We start from the raw sequence: 16,555 nt of genomic DNA on the forward strand, positions 1-16,555 counted from the left end.
ATGACTGAGCGCGCGCACACACACACACACACACACACACCCCCGTATGAGAACCAATGAAGCCGCACCACATGATTTTCGTAAGAGCCCTGCGATCCCTCATGAGGCATCACTTTTTCTTATCCTTTACAACAGAGATGTTGCCATCCACCTTATAGGTTTCTTATGACTACTAAGTGAAGGAACAAATATAAACTTCCCAGAATACGGTAAGTATTCAAAAGTTGGCTCCCCTCTCTTTTATCCTGCAGAGGTAATAGTTGTTGCCAATTCAAGAAATCTCAATTTGATGGTATTTTCAGTAGCAGAGACATAAACAAGTAAACGCTCCCATAGCTCAACTAAAATAAATAACCTAGCAAACCTTTCATTAAAAAGACCAACGGTAATACTCCCTCCCAGCCAAGTTTCCAGTCAATGACCCATGGATCTCAGAGCACAACTGTCCTAGCAGACCTGAGATACCCTACAAGGCACCATAACGCAGACCAAAAGTGTCACGCAAATGAGTTAGTGTTGTTCTAAGCACCTTAAATTTGGCACTTCCTGAGCTGAGCATATAAATTGGCAACTTAATACTGCATTTAATGAGTAATTTTATGCTTATGTTCTACAACAGAATCTAATGTTCATTTTGCCCATCTTCTGGCTCCTATTCCTCCAAGCACCACAAACCAAAAATGGGCCGATCTCATGGGCACCTTCACCCAGGCAACATTAACCTGGCCCTTCCTAAACTCGCCACTAAGAATCTACCGCCTCATCGATGAACCTATTTGCAGGGCAGGAGTGGAGACTCGGAGGTAGGGAAGAGGCCTGTGGACAGAGGGGGAGCGGGGGAGGGTGGGAGGAAATTAAAGAGCTGCACTGAATTACATATGTTACAGTGTGTAAAAGTTAGAATGTGTCAGACAGACAGCGAGTGAGAAGTTGCTACACAACACAGAGAGCTCAGCCCCAGTGCTCTATCTGACCTAGTGAGGCGGGATGTGGGGGTGGGAGGGCGGCTCTAGAGGGAGGTGATATATGGGTATACTCATGGCTGGTTCACGCTGCTGAGGACAGAAACCAACACAACATTGTAAAGCAATTATCCTCCAATTAAAAATACATTTAAAAACAGAATCTATTCTCTTAGTCTGCTACTGAAAATGTGCTCCCTTTTCTGTATGCGTAGCAGGAGACTAAGTCCATTTTCACAGGAAAAAGGTTCTCAGTCCCAATCTAAGCCCGACCAACAACTCTCAAATTACCAACTTTATGGAAACTGCAGGTGTTGGCTTTGATCCCTACAGCTTAGGAAGAATCACAACAATAATACATCATACCATTATGAAAAGGCTCATTTATAATAAAGAACATATCCCTAAGCATTCAACATGTGAGCCAAGAAGGTTCAGAATGCTAATCTTCTATTTCACCAGGAGACCTTGAGCAATTCACCTACTGTGTAATGATGATTTCTTCATAAGGAAAATGAAAATATACTCATTAAAATGACAGCAACACTGCCTGATTAACCATCACACTACTATTTCCTGGGGTTAACAGGGACCTCAGCAAGTCATCTTTGTCATTGCCCTCATTTCTTAACAAGCCCACACCGACATCATCCTAGAAAGATCTTTACGAAGTCTTTGGGAAAGATATTTCACAACCCTCCTTGGTTAACATTACGAAGTCTTTGGGAAAGATATTTCACAACCCTCCTTGGTTAACATTAAAGTATCTTGTAGTCAGGAAGTTCTTTCTAATTTGTAATCAATATCCCTTCTGTTGCAATTAAAACACATCTCCTCTTGTCTTGTCCACTATGGAAAGAGAACATCTGCTTAACACCACCTGAACAACATCCCTTCAGGAGATTATAAAATATAGGAAGCCTATTTCAAACAACTTCATGTAAATATAACATGGCTTTAAATGGGTCACCTACACAAAGGACATAATTAAGAGCCTTAAACTACCAGTTCCATCACTGACTTGCTCTGAAGATGATAGGAAGTTAAAACCATGCAGATGCTGTACCTCAATTATGCCATCAGTAAAATGCAAAGAATAAAAACCAGTAACGGAGAACTCAGTTCCTGGAAAAGTTAAACAAACAGGAAAGAGAGTCTCAATCCCAATCTAAGCCAACAACTCACAAATCACACACTCTCTATAGAAACCACAGGTGTTGGCTTTGATCCCTACATTTCAGAAAGAATCATTAACAATTACATTAGCATAGGGCTCTGCAATTCCACTCCCAGGTACATACCCAAAACAACTGAGAAAAGTACACACACATTCATGCTTACAGTAGCCCTATTCATAATATCCAAAGGTGGAACCAGTCCAAATGTCTGTTAACAGATGAATGGATCAACAAATTATGGTGTGTGTGGGGGTGTGTGTGGGTGTGTGTGTGTGTGTACAGAATGCAGACTACTGGATTTCAGGGGGAGAAAAAATTTTTTAAAACTGCTCAATTGGGAAGAGGATTTACTTTGGAATGATGGAAATGTTTTGAAACTAGACAGAGGTAGCGGTTGCAAAATATTATGCAAATGCCACTGAACTGTTCACTTTAAAATGGTTAATTTTGTGTTATGTGAATTTTACCTCGATAAATTATTTTAAAAGAAAAAAAAAACTGCTAGGAGAACTAATGGGCACAATTACCATAAAATCCTTAGCCTTTCCCAGGAAAGTCATCATACAAAATTCTAGGTAGAATAGTAGCCAAAATGTTTAATATTACCTCAATATACCCAATTAGACTTTGAGTAGAGAGTGTGTAAAAGGCAAGCGAAGCAGAAACTGAAATAAAATCTATAGTCATAATTACACAGCATCCTACATAGAAAGAAGAGTCAATAAACAGGTGAATGAATAAAGAGAAATAAAATAAATAACCAAGCGTATCAGCTAACTAGCTATGGAATGAGCTTTAAAAAACCAATAATACTGAAGTACAGAAGACCCACTAGGTAGGGAGTAAGACAGAAAGGCTAATGATAGCAAAGCTGAAAAGTACCTAAGCCTTAAACTCTGAGGCCACATATAAAGACCATGAGAATCGTTATCTCATCACTGCAAATCTCCTCATTCCCTCTCCCCTTTCTGCTTTAATACAACTTTTTTGCAAGACACCAAGGTTAAAGCAGCCAAGGACACCAAAATGAAATGGGATGGTTCCTATGCTCCTGGACATTCTAAAGGTACTTCTTTTTGTTAAAGTCTTACTTAAAAAAAAAAAATTTATTCATTTATTTGACTGCATCACATCTTAAACGTGGCATGAGGGATCTAGTTCCCTGACCAGGGATCAAACCCAGGCCCCCGGCATTGGGAGCCTGGAGTCCAACCACCAGGGAAGTCCCAAAGTCTTACTTCTTATAGGAAGACAGACATGCTAATCATCAAAGTACACCAACCATCTCCACTTCCTCCCTTTTCACTTCTTCAACGCTGTTCTTGCTACGATCATCACTGATCTCTATTTTGCTAAATCAAACAAAATATAGGGGGTCACTTCCTCTTTGAAACACGCTCCTCTCTCAGTTTTTGAGATTTCCTCCGAAATTCCTAGGAGCTTGGTGCTGAGAGATCTTCTAATCCTAGTCTTGGACACCTTTCGTCTGAGTAAATGCATCCATTTTCCTTGGCTGTAAACACTACCTATATACCACGGGCATCCAGATTTATTTCCAGCACCACTTCTAAGCATTAGCTCAGTACAAGCTTACTTGATGTCTCCATTTGTATTATTTCACAGATAACCCACACTGAGCACGACTGAAATTGAGGCCTTCCCTCAATTTTCCTAATAGTTGGAATCTCCTCCTCCTCCTATGCTTCCATCTCAGAACTAGCAATTTAATCTACCTAGATACTCACACCAGAAATCTGGGAATCACACCTGGTACCTCTCTCTTCCCACATATCCAATCCATCATTAAGTCTTCCTGTTCTCATTCTAAAATATCTACTGTTATCTACCTTCCTCCATCTCCTATGCCTACAGCCTAACCCAAACCATCACCATTCTTTGCCTGGACCACTACATGTGCGCGCGGGCTAAGCTGCTTCAGTCGCTTCCAACTCTTTGCGACCGCATGGACTGTACCCCGCCAGGCTCCTCTGTCCATGAGATTCTCCAGACTAGAATACTGGAGTGGACTGTCATGCCCTCCTCCAGGTTAGATCTTCCCAACCCAGAGATCCAACCGGTGTCTCGGGTGTGTCCTGCATTGGCAGGTGGGTTCTTTGCCACTGGGAAGAACTACCACTAGTCCTTTACCACTAGTGCCACATGGGAAGCCCCTGCTGCTGCTGCTGCTGCTGCTGCTGCTGCTGCTAAGTCACGTCAGTCGTGTCCAACTCTGTGCGACCCATAGACAGCAGCCCACCAGGCTCCCCCGTCCCTGGGATTCTCCAGGCAAGAACACTGGAGTGGGGTGCCATTTCCTTGGGAAGCCCCTGGACCCCTATAAATCACCCTAATTATTAGACGCCCCCCAACTTCCTCCTCTTCCAGATTTTCCACAATTTCCAATTTTTTCCCTCAAAGATTTCCAAAAATTGCCACAATGTAGCCAGAATAATTTTTTTAAAATCATGTATTAGGTCACAACACTCATTCTTAAAACCTTCAAAGGCTTCCAATTATACTGAGGGGGAAAATACAGCATCCTTGACACAGTCCTGCCTAAGTCTCTCTCTTCTCCCTATGCCCCCATTCTCCCTCCTGCTCACTGCATTCAAACCACACCAGGCGTCTTTCGGGTTCTCCAACGTGCCAAGTTCTTTCCCACCCCAAGGCTTTCACGCATACTATTCCCTTCCACTCCCCTTTCATCCTTCTCAGGTCCGCCTAAACCTCACTTCTTCAGAGAAATCTCCCCCAAGGCTCCAATACAATTCATGCCCCCCACTATAATCCTTTTTACTTTTCCATCATAAAACTCTGCACACTATATAATTATATATTTGTGTGTTTTTTGTTTGCTGTCTCTCTCCCCCTCTGGATCACACTCTCCATAAGGGCATAAACAATATGGTTGTCCCCCCCCCCCCCCCCGCCGCCGCCACTGTAGTGCTGGTATAGTAGCAGTAATTTAGAGAGTTTAGAATTGTTTAAAGTAGTTTAGAATCAGAATAATTTAGGGATCAGGAGTGGGGGAGCCAGGCTGCTTGGATTCAAACCCTGGTTCTGCCATTTACTTTCAAGCTCCATAACCTTGAGCAAACTGCCTAAGCTCTCTGTGCCACCATGTCCATATCTGTAAAATGGAGAGAGCCAAAGCCCCCACGCCATCAGGCTGTCCTAAGAATGAAGAGAGTCAGTGGCGCAGCACATCAAGGACAGCACCTGCTGCGAAGCGCTTCAGTGAGCGCGGGCTCTGACCACCGCCACAGAGGCATTCGGGAGACACTCCCTGCATGAGTGACCGGGAAAAGACTTTACTATCATCTTAACAGGCTTTTGTAAATGATACAGCAGGAATCTTACAGAGATGTGGAGATAAAGACATGAACAGTTAACGCAAAGACTGAAGAAACCCCAAGTTTATAATGGCATAAAGCGATGAGTAATTAAAAAAAACTAACTTGACTGGACGCTCAGTCTTCATAGCTAAGCAAAAACTCAGTTCACTTTTCCAGAAATTTACCCAAGGAGACTTGGTAGCTTTGACTTTTCCCTAAAGTATCACCCTCTTCCACAACTTTAATCATTTTCTTCAAGATCCTTCAAGCACCAACCACAGTCCAAAATACATGGTAAAATTCATCTAACTTTACTAGATACTAGTATTTGTAGAAATATTCCATACTGATATTTTCTACCTGTTTTGCAAAGAAGTGTTTTTCTGTTCCTAAAATAGCGCTGGACTGTTTTGCTACATATATTACAAAATCTTCCAAGTTTTGCCATCTATCTTGTATCTGGAATCCTTTCAAACACTGTTGCTTTGGTGGTTTCCTCCTTTCCAGCAAAGGCTCATCCTCTTACTTTAAGTTATTCAGAAGGACACTGAGGGGAGGGAGGTACAATTTATGTGCTTTATCCCTTATTCCTAATTCTCATTCAAGCTTTCTCAAAAGACCCTAAACTTCAATCTCCGCATCACTATTACCTGTTCTGCTTTTGAGAAACATATAATCTTTAGCTTGCTGTAATGATATTGAAAACAATTTGACAGCTGGAGTATACAGTGAGATGTGCTATTCTAAATGCTGCACATATGTCAACGCAGTGAATTCTCACAACCACCGTATGATGTTCTACAGATGAGGAGAGGCACAGAGAGGTTAAGTAACTTGCCCAAGTCACAGAGCTAGTAAGTGCTGGCACTGTGATTTGGACTCGGACTGTCTGCCTTCAGTCAGGACCACAATGCTATTATTCCAAGAGTTTGGCGAGACACGTTCTTCCGCCTTGTTTCCATGGGTCAGCTAGACTGAAAACTCCGATTCTCTCCCAAAATCAAGGACACATGTGAATCCTCTCCAACTCGGCAAAATTTCAGATGTTTCATTATATCATTAGCATATATACCCACAGCAACGTAATTCTGGTTCATGGGAGAATATACGTTCTATCCTGGGAAGTAGAAATAAACAAACAATGAAATCATGAAATGTGAAATTTGCCTGAGTTAATTCTGCAGACATAAATATGATTCCAGTGAGTAGCTAAAAAAAAAAATGTTTGCAAAATGCTTTTAATTTCTTGAAGGAAAAGTACCAAACAAGATTGTAGGTGTTATTATTAATATATACACACTCAACAGCAGCCTACATTTTCCCTCCCCTAATTTCACAATTCTCCTAAGTCTCTCCCTCTGCGAGCGTGCCAAGTCGCTTCAGTTGTGTCCAACTCATATGCGACCCCATGGATTGTAGCCCACCAGGCTCCTCTGTCCATGGCATTCTCCAGGTAAGAATACTGGAGTGGGTTGCCATACCCTCCTCCAGAGGATCTTCCTGACCCAGGCAGGGACAGAACCTGAGCCTCCTGTTGCTCCTGTATTACAGGCGGATTCTTCCCTGCTGAGTTATAAGGGAAACCCCAAGTCTCTCCCTTTACATAAAGCTAAATACTTCAGTTTATTCCCTGCTGTGAACATATGAAGGCCCGTACGCAGTTTTCAAATTCACTGAACTCAACTTTCAAAGAATAGCTTTTTTGGGGAAAAAACTAATAAATGGAAACTGTAAAAAGTAAAAATTAAATTCAGTAGTCAAGCATCCTGGATATTCATTAAGTCACGGTTATCCTTTACTAAGCCAAATCCAGTGTTATCATACATTAAGTAACAGACAAACATTACATACAGCAATCTACGAAGACTTCCATTGTAACGGCAACAGTAGAACTTTAATTCACTGAATCGTGGTATGTTGTGATTGCAACTTTTTAGGGGACTTACTGTCAACTCCCACAAACGCCTAATGCATTCCTCATGCCTTCATCTCTCTCTCCCCCTCAGCCCTTGTCTGTTTCCTTTACAGCACAGCCTAAATTTCAATCCTTATCAGATACCTGGTCAATTCTGCTCCCCATTCAAATTAATTCCATCAGGTCAGGAACACTCCTGTCTTACTTTTGTATCCCAGCATCTAATGAGCCTTCCATAATTATTTGTTAGATGAATAAAAGTCTGAAAAGGTAAGGCTTGAAACATACAGGTGCAAAAAAAAAACACATACAGGTGCAATCAAGAAAGAGATCCAAAAGATCTGACTGGAGTATTTCATACCTCAGGACAAAAACACAGTACCACAACAATGCTCAGTGAAGAAAGGAGAAAGTTTAGGTGAAGAAGTGAAGATTATCAACCCGAAGAGCAAAGGAAGAGACAGAGAACAAGCCAGAAGAGACTACACTCATCCACAAACAAGCCAGGACTAACTGGAATAGAGGCAGTCACAGGCAGCACCTAAAACTTCTCTCCCTCGCACTTCCAAGGACATGTTCGTTGACACAAACACATTAGTAAGCTTCTCCAGGGCACTTAATGTTTGTTGCTTCTATTTTCCATGACTGTCAGGCACAATACTGCCTTCAAAGAAGCAAGGGGACTGAGAACCCAGACGACATCAAGTCACTGTTGCTGCAAGACTGCACAGAAGTTAACATTGGAAGAGCACCTTATCTTTTCAAAGCAGCTTCGTGTATCTTCTTTTTATCAACAGAAGTTATTACAATAGCAGCATTATCTTTCCCATTCTTTCAATACAGACACATAGAAGCGCTCAAAGCCTTGAATTTGAGTCCTGCCTCTGCTACACATGTGCTGTGTGATCTGGAACATATCATCTACTTCTCTGTGATCTGAGTATCCATGGGGAAAATAACATGTACCTTCAAGGACTGTTCTGAGCATTAAACGAGATTAACACTTGCAAAGAACACGACACAGTAATGCTCAATAAAGGAAAGTAACCTTCCCTATGGCCTCCTTAAATAGTCTGTACAAGATTTCTCAGCTAGCAACATGGTAAACCCAGGACTTAAACCCAGGCCGCCTGATTCCTTAATCTGTTTTCTTCCAGCCACATTGCTTTGGCAGACTGCCGCATACTGCTGCTGCTGCTGCTAAGTCGCTTCAGTCGTGTCCGACTCTGTGCGACCCCAAAGACGGCAGTCCACCCGGCTCCCCCGTCCCTGGGATTCTCCAGGCAAGAACACTGGAGTGGGCTGCCATTTCCTTCTCCACTGCCGCATACTACTGACACATAAATATATTGACAATAACTGATCACAAAATTTTTATCTATCAGTAACTAATTTTAGCTTTGAGAAAAAGGGACCCAAAAAACCTGATCTAATTAACTTGGGGGAAGGAGGGGTTTGAAAATATAAAACATCAATTATATCCCCAAGCCGCACCAGAGGTGGTACCACAGCACTTCCGTACAAACAAAAAAATATGACAAGAAACAGAAAGTTCTCTCTGGGTTTATGAGGAACAATTGGAGAAAGAAACAAGCATGACTATGATTAAAGGAACTTAAAAAACCTTAGGTTTTTTTTTTTTTTTGGTAAACCAAACCACTGGGCAAAAAGATTTGCATCCCATTCCAAAATAACTTGATCAGGGCTGAGAAGTATCTTTAAAAAAGAGAACGCAGTGTACGAACAACAAACTGTTTCTTCCAAGTCTTTTAAGAGTTAGATAAATGAGAAGAGTGAGATTAAACCACCAATGTAAATTGTCAACATTCATGAAGGTCCTTGAAGACCATAAATGTTTGTTTTGGATTCAGTATTAATAAGCAGCATAAAGGAGTGTGATCAAAAGGATAAAAGTTTCATAAGTAACCTAACACAACTTGAAAATATTTTGAAAATTATACAGTATAAAACTAAGCTATTATTCTGTTAATAAAAATAACCAACTGCTTTCAAGTGATACATATATAACTAGTCTTTTTCAAGTGGTATACATAACTTCTTTCAGGATAAGTTCTAAAAGACATTCAAAGAAGTTCACATCTTTAACAATCCCCAAGAACTTTCTTACTAAAAGAGAAGACAGAATAATTCAGCCACATTCGGAATTTGTAAATTCTGAAAAGAAAGGCCAGAAGAGAGCTTGACCTGACATTAGCAGAACACAAGATTTAACCGAGAAAGGTAAAAGTTGAGTGAACGTCTACCACAAAGCGGGGGGGGGGAAGCTGATAAGAAGCTCTACCCCTTTCCACGACAACCAAATTCCTGGTCCTCTTCAACTCAACTTAAACCTCTGCTAATTATTTTCCATGGAAGCATAACAAAATACCCCAAAATTTCTTCCTGACACTTATAGCGAATTTCATTTCTTATTTAGCATTCATCAGGAGCCACTAACTCTAAATTCTATGCAGAACCTATCAATCTCCAGGGGAATATGTCCCTCCCTTCTCTAAATTCTTCGTTGTCATTGTTCAGCAAATTGTGTCTCTTTTGCAACCCCATAGACTGTAGCCTACCAGGCTCCTCAGTCCATGGGATTTCCCAGGCAAGAGTATGGGAGTGGTTTGCCATTTACTTCTCCAGACGTTCTTCCCAGATCAGGGATCGAACTGGGGAAGCCCTCTAAATTCTTTTCTCTGATATTAAATTCTCTTCTGTCATAGAAACTTTTTCAGAGAACACACATTAGCCTAACTTCCCAATATAGATTCTCCATAAAGACAGTCTAGTGACTCTTCATTAATCTCTTCCAGGGAGCACTCAGGATCTGGCAATTAGGAAATCACTCAAGATCAAGGGCCCTACATTTAAATCCTGCTGACCTCACTAAAATGATGATGATAATGATAATACAAGGAAAAAACAATAATCCTTCCAAAAGTCATGTGAGAAGTCTAAATTTGTTAAAGTACATATACTTGTACAGTCTCACTCCAAGGACTACAAATTTAGTCTCTTCTCCCTTAAGAAAACCCAACTCCTACTGATTCTAAATTTGTACTATGGAAATACTTATTCAACCTAGAATGACCTCTAGGTTGATTATTTTTTTCAACAAAGAAAGTACACAAATTAGAATCATGCCGCTAAATCCAATGAAAATAAAACGAGGAAGAACATTTAGTCTCCAAAGTTTCCGGGCTAGGAGAGAAAAGGAAAAGATAATGGAGTTCCCATATTTAAACTTTCGATTTAAATATGTCAATATTTGAATGATTTCTACACATAGCCTTTTAAACTCTAGTATATGCAGTAACTAAGTCACTAATGCAATACACAACACCGGCACAAAAGCGACTCCTTAGGTTTTATTTGGATTCTTCCTAGAAAGCAGTCTCTCAGGACAAATATCTGACTTCAAAATCTTGACCATCCTCTTCAGGACATTAAGTACTTAACACCACAGTTGAAAGACTTCCAGTGAGAAACAGGCTGAGGAAGGAGACAGAAAGTATCAACGCGAAAGTAAACCAGACAGCAAACAAAATTTTATATCAAGAAACAAAAAGAAATTGTCATGACTCCTCCCGCTAAAATGATACAGACTTTCAAAGCAAAAGCAGCCGCAAGACTGCGTGTTCCCTTTACTTCTGAAGTCTCCAGGGACGGAATTTACCTATATTCCTCGGAAGGAGGGACTAGAGAGACGGTCAAACGACAAATCACTATGTGGATAAAATGACGGGTTAAGTATGGGGGGTGGGGGGGGCGGGAGGGACACACTGAACTGATAAACAACGAAAAAATGAACTCACGGTGCATTTAAAGATCTGTGCTGGATACGGGGAAAGTCACGTCCCAGATGAACCTCAGTTTCCCTACCCAAAAAAAGGCGAGAACGTGACACTTGGCTCAGAGGAACCGGAGGGCCCTGCGGCCTCAAGCCTCCACCTAGTCAAGGGTCCCTTCGAAGGCCGGACTCGGAGAGTGTCCCCCAGTACAACTGAGTCGTGACACCCGGAGCCTTTGGGGGGCGGGAGGCCAAAGCGCGCAAAGCTCTATCCGTTCCTGGAAAGCGGCTTCCCCCAAACACTAGGGGTACCGACACCCTCCCCGGACCCAACGAACCCTCCCTCCCGGGCCACTCCAGGCGGCAAAACCAGCATCCCTCCTTCCTTCCGGCTTCTCCCTCCGCTGCCCGCCGCCTCTCCGACCGCGCCCCCGAACGCCGCCGCCGTGTAGCTCCTCCTCTGCCCGAGTCTCCGCGGCCGACCGGCCCTCCCGCCCACCCACCCGCCGGCGCCAAGGTCTTCCGAACCCGGCAGCGGAAGGATGCCGGGCCGGGGCCTCCCAGGCTCCTCCTGGGCCTACCTGCGAGGCGGGCGGGGGCTCGGTTTGCAGCCCAACGGGTGGACTGAGCCGCGCACTAGAAGGAGAGGCAAGAAGGAAGCGAGGGGTCCGCTCCGCCGACCGGCGGGAGAAAGCAGCCTGAGCGCGGGGGCCTCGCGGACGAGACAGCCTTCGACCCGGCGCCGCCGCCGCCGCCGCCGCCGCCGCTCGGGAGACATCAAGCGAGAAGACGGCGCAGGAGATCACCGAATAGACGAACGCCCCAGACCTCAAAGGAGGAGCGCCCAAGCAATCGTTCAGGGAACCGCAGTCGAGCGTCGAGAAGCAGCTTCGCTCCAACTCCCGGTCCGGCTCCTGTCCAAGGCGTAAATAAACGAACCCAGATCATAAGCCATGGAGTCGGAGTAGACTAGGCTTCTGCCATTTTCTGTGTCGAGTGCGGGCTAACTCGTTTAGAGAACCGGAATTTCTCTTGAGAATGTTGAAGAGCAAGTCATAGTATGATAACGCTTTGTTACTTAACTGTAATTCAGCGACTACCTTATGGACTCTCAACAGTATTTATCCCACCTGAGCCAACAGGCACAGAGAGAATCCAGGCTGAGGAACAAATCATCTCTATTCAAGCTCCAGTTAGCTCCCATAAGCATAGCTGAGAAAAGCTGGGAACGTTCAGGGTTGTGTAGTCTGATCTTACGGCAGGAAATATAATATACTGCTTTTATTTTATTGCAAAGACCTAAAACCACAGGCGTGCTTCTTAATAATACATAATAACCAATAGTCTCTTTGGGTTCTAAATTCAACAAAGTGTTATCGTCACAACTATGGCGTTTTTTTGAACTCTCTTAGTAGACAGACTAACATGGTCAGCACAAATATGGTAATATGTTCATTCCAAGCATAATTTAATAAATCATATAGATCATCACAGTATGGATTACCAACTGTGAGCAATAATAGTTTATCTTACCCACAAGCTGGAATCAAGATTGCCAGGAAAAATATCAATCACCTCAGATATGCAGATGACACAACCCTTATGGCAGAAAGCGAAGAGGAACTAAAAAGCCTCTTGATAAAAGTGAAAGAGGAGAGTGAAAAAGTTGGCTTAAAGCTCAACATTCAGAAAACGAAGATCATGGCATCCGATCCCATCACTTCATGGGAAATAGATGGGGAAACAGTAGAAACTGTGTCAGACTTTATTTTTGGGGGCTCCAAAATCACTGCAGACGGTGACTACAGCCATGAAATTCAAAGACACTTCCTCCTTGGAAGAAAAGTTGTGATCAACCTAGATAGCATATTCAAAAGCAGAGACATTACTTTGCCAACTAAGGCCCGTCTAGTCAAGGCTATGGTTTTTCCAGTAGTCATATATGGATGTGAGAGTTGGACTGCGAAGAAGGCTAAGCGCCGAAGAATTGATGCTTTTGAACTGTGGTGTTGAAGAAGACTCTTGAGAGTCCCTTGGACTGCAAGGAGATCCAACCAGTCCATTCTGAAGGAGATCAACCCTGGGATTTCTTTGGAAGGAATGATGCTGAAGCTGAAACTCCAGTACTTTGGCCACCTCATGTGAAGAGTTGACTCATTGGAGAAGACTCTGATGCTGGGAGGGATTGGGGGCAGGAAGAGAAGGGGACGACCGAGGATGAGATGGCTGGATGGCATCACTGACTCGATGGGTGTGAATCTGAGTGAACTCCGGGAGTTGGTGATGGACAGGGAGGCCTGGAACTGAAATGAAAACAAAAGAACGTGATCATCTTCCAAAACAAAAAGTTTTAATTTATTTATATTCCCATGAAGTCCTTGGATATATCCTATAATCAGTTCAGTTCAGTCACTCAGTTGTGTCCGACTCTTTGCGACCCCATGAATCGCAGCACGCCAGGCCTCCCTGTCCATCATCAACTCCCGGAGTTCACTCAGAGTGGCATCCATTGAGTCAGTGATGCCATCCAGCCATCTCATCCTCGGTCATCCCCTTCTCCTCCTGCCCGCAATCCCTCCCAGCATCAGAGTCTTCTCCAATGACTCAACTCTTTGCATGAGGTGGCCAAAGTACGGGAGTTTCAACTCTAGCATAATTCCTTCCAGAGAAATCCCAGGGCTGATCTCCTTCAGAATGGACTGGTTGGATCTCCTTGCAGTCCAAGGGACTCTCAAGAGTCTTCTTCAACACCACAGTTCAAAAGCATCAATTCTTCGGCGCTCAGCCTTCTTCACAGTCCAACTCTCACATCCATACATGACTACTGGAAAAACCATAGCTTTGACTAGACGGACCTTAGTCGGCAAAGTAATGTCTCTGCTTTTGAATATGCTATCTAGGTTGGTCATAACTTTTCTTCCAAGGAGTAAGTGTCTTTGAATTTCATGGCTGCAGTCACCATCTGCAGTGATTTTGGAGCCCCCAAAAATAAAGTCTGACACTGTTTCCACTGTTTCCCCATCTATTTGCCATGAAGTGATGGGACCGGATGCCATGATCTTCGTTTTCTGAATGTTGAGCTTTAAGCCAACTTTTTCACTCTCCTCTTTTACTTTCATCAAGAGGCTTTTTAGCTCCTCTTCACTTTCTGCCATAAGGGTGGTGTCATCTGCATATCTGAGGTGATTGATATTTCTCCCGGCAATCTTGATTCCAGCTTGTGTTTCTTCCAGTCCAGCGTTTCTCATGATGTACTCTGCATATAAGTGAAATAAGCAGGGTGACAATATACAGCCTTGACGTACTCCTTTTCCTATTTGGAACCAGTCTGTTGTTCCATGTCCAGTTCTAACTGTTGCTTCCTGGCCTGCATTCAGATTTCTCAAGAGGCAGGTTAGGTGGTCTGGTATTCCCATCTCTTTCAGAATTTCCCACAGTTTCTTGTGATCCACACTGTCAAAGGCTTTGGCATAGTCAATAAAGCAGAAATAGATGTTTCTCTGGAACTCTCTTGCTTTTTCCATGATCCAGCGGATGTTGGTGATTTGATCTCTGGTTCCTCTGCCTTTTCTAAAACCAGCTTGAACATCAGGAAGTTCACGGTTCATGTATTGCTGAAGCCTGCCTTGGAGAATTTTGAGCACTACTTTACTAGCATGTGAGATGAGTGCAGTTGTGCGGTAGTTTGAGCATTCTTTGGCATTGCCCTTCTTTGGGATTGGAATGAAAACTGACCTTTTCCAGTCCTGTGGCCACTGCTGAGTTTTCCAAATTTGCTGGCATATTGAGTGCAGCACTTTCACAGCATCATCTTTCAGGATTTGAAATAGCTCTACTGGAATTCCATCACCTCTACTAGATTTGTTCGTAGTGATGCTTTCTAAGGCCCACTTGACTTCACATTCCATGATGTCTGGCTCTAGATGAGTGATCACACCATTGTGATTATCCGGGTCATGAAGATCCTTTTCGTACAGTTCTTCTGTGTATTCTTGCCATGTCTTCTTAATATCTTCTGCTTCTGTTAGGTCCATACCATAATAATTTTTTCTATTTATTCTTTCGATCTCACCATGTGGCTTGAGGGATTTTAGTTCCTCAATCTGGGATTGAACCCAAGCCATGGTGGTGAAAGTGTGGAGTCCTAACCACTAGAGGGCCAGAGAATTCCTCTACATAGTTTGTGTTTAATTTAAGCAGAGATACAATAGCATTATTGTTTTGCATTGTATCATTTCCCTATTAAAGCCTTTAATAGTTGTTACTTTAAACAATTGCACAATATTCTGTTGAGAAGATTTACTGACCATGCTCCCCATTTTGAATATGTATGTTACTTCCAAACATTTTCCCTGTAATTGCATCTCCTGCAAAGAGGCAGCTATAATCTTATTATTTATGATTAGGACCTATTACACATAAACAAAAGAGCAGGGAAACAAGGCAGAGGTTTATTTCTCTGTCATGTAAAAGAAATCCAGAGATGCACAGCCTACAGTAAGGTGCGACCGCTCAGCATCAGGGACCAGGCTTCTATCTTGCTGCTGTGACATCTTCAATAAGTGGTTTTCATCTTAGGTCCAAGACAGCTGCTCAAGCTCTAGTTATCATGTCTACATTCCAAGCAGCAGGAAGCTCAAAGAGGAAAGGCATGTCTCCTAGCCATAAGGACACATCTTGAAAATAGCACAGAACATTTCCACTTACATTCCACTGGCCAAAATAAAGTCACATAGCCACACCTAACTAGGAATTTGTCTTTACCCTGGGAAGCCATGTACCCATGAAAATTCAGGGGCAAGAGGACCCTGGAGAAGAAAATGACAACCCACGCCAGTATTCTTGCCTGGAAAATCCTATGGACACAGGACCCCGGTGGGTTACAGTCCATAGGGTCGCAAAAGAGTTGGACTCGACTTAGCAACTAAACAGCAATAAGCAGTCTCTGCCAAGTTCCTGGAGCAAGTTGAGTAGTAGGCAAACTAATCTTGTTTTGCTGTTGTCTCAGGGCTGGGCTTCTACTCCTAGAATACATGCTTTAGAGAAGCTTCTTTCTTGGAGAGGCTTGTGGGGCTTAAGTATCTAAAGCTACAGCCCACACTCAAACTTGACCTATGCAATGACTTTATTTTGAAACCTTGATTTCAATGAGGAATACTAAACAAACTAATTTCAAGGCGATAGGAAGCTTTTGGTTTTTCGAATCTGGAGACTTTTATTTTGGGGAAAACACTTGAAGGCTATGCAAATATAAATCTAAAATCCACATCTGAAAATGCAGATGTTCGAGAAGCTGAGGTTAGACTGCTCTGTGAAACCAGGGAAAACAGTTTTTATTCTGCAGGCAGAGCTGCATCTTTACAGAAAAATTT

The 16,555-nt window shown here is 42.9% G+C and overlaps 1 protein-coding gene across 9 annotated transcripts in view; it reads right to left on the reverse strand.

Moving 5' to 3' along the window:
- Positions 1-12,014, reverse strand: part of AMBRA1 (autophagy and beclin 1 regulator 1) — a 173,822-nt gene extending 161,808 nt beyond the window's left edge. For 3 of the 9 annotated variants that reach the window (XM_069554017.1, XM_069554015.1, XM_069554011.1), the window contains exons 1-2: positions 11,765-12,014; positions 11,209-11,271 (exon numbers count right to left, since the gene is read on the reverse strand). The gene's annotated coding sequence lies outside the window, so the exon portion shown is untranslated. The remainder of the gene's footprint in view (positions 1-11,208; positions 11,272-11,764) is intronic. The other 6 variants (XM_069554013.1, XM_069554012.1, XM_069554010.1 and 3 more) reach the window with 4 other exon arrangements.
- Between the last annotated feature and the right edge of the window lie 4,541 nt (positions 12,015-16,555).

The sequence above is a fragment of the Ovis canadensis genome, chromosome 15 (assembly GCF_042477335.2).
Source record: "Ovis canadensis isolate MfBH-ARS-UI-01 breed Bighorn chromosome 15, ARS-UI_OviCan_v2, whole genome shotgun sequence".
NCBI lineage: Eukaryota > Metazoa > Chordata > Mammalia > Artiodactyla > Bovidae > Ovis > Ovis canadensis.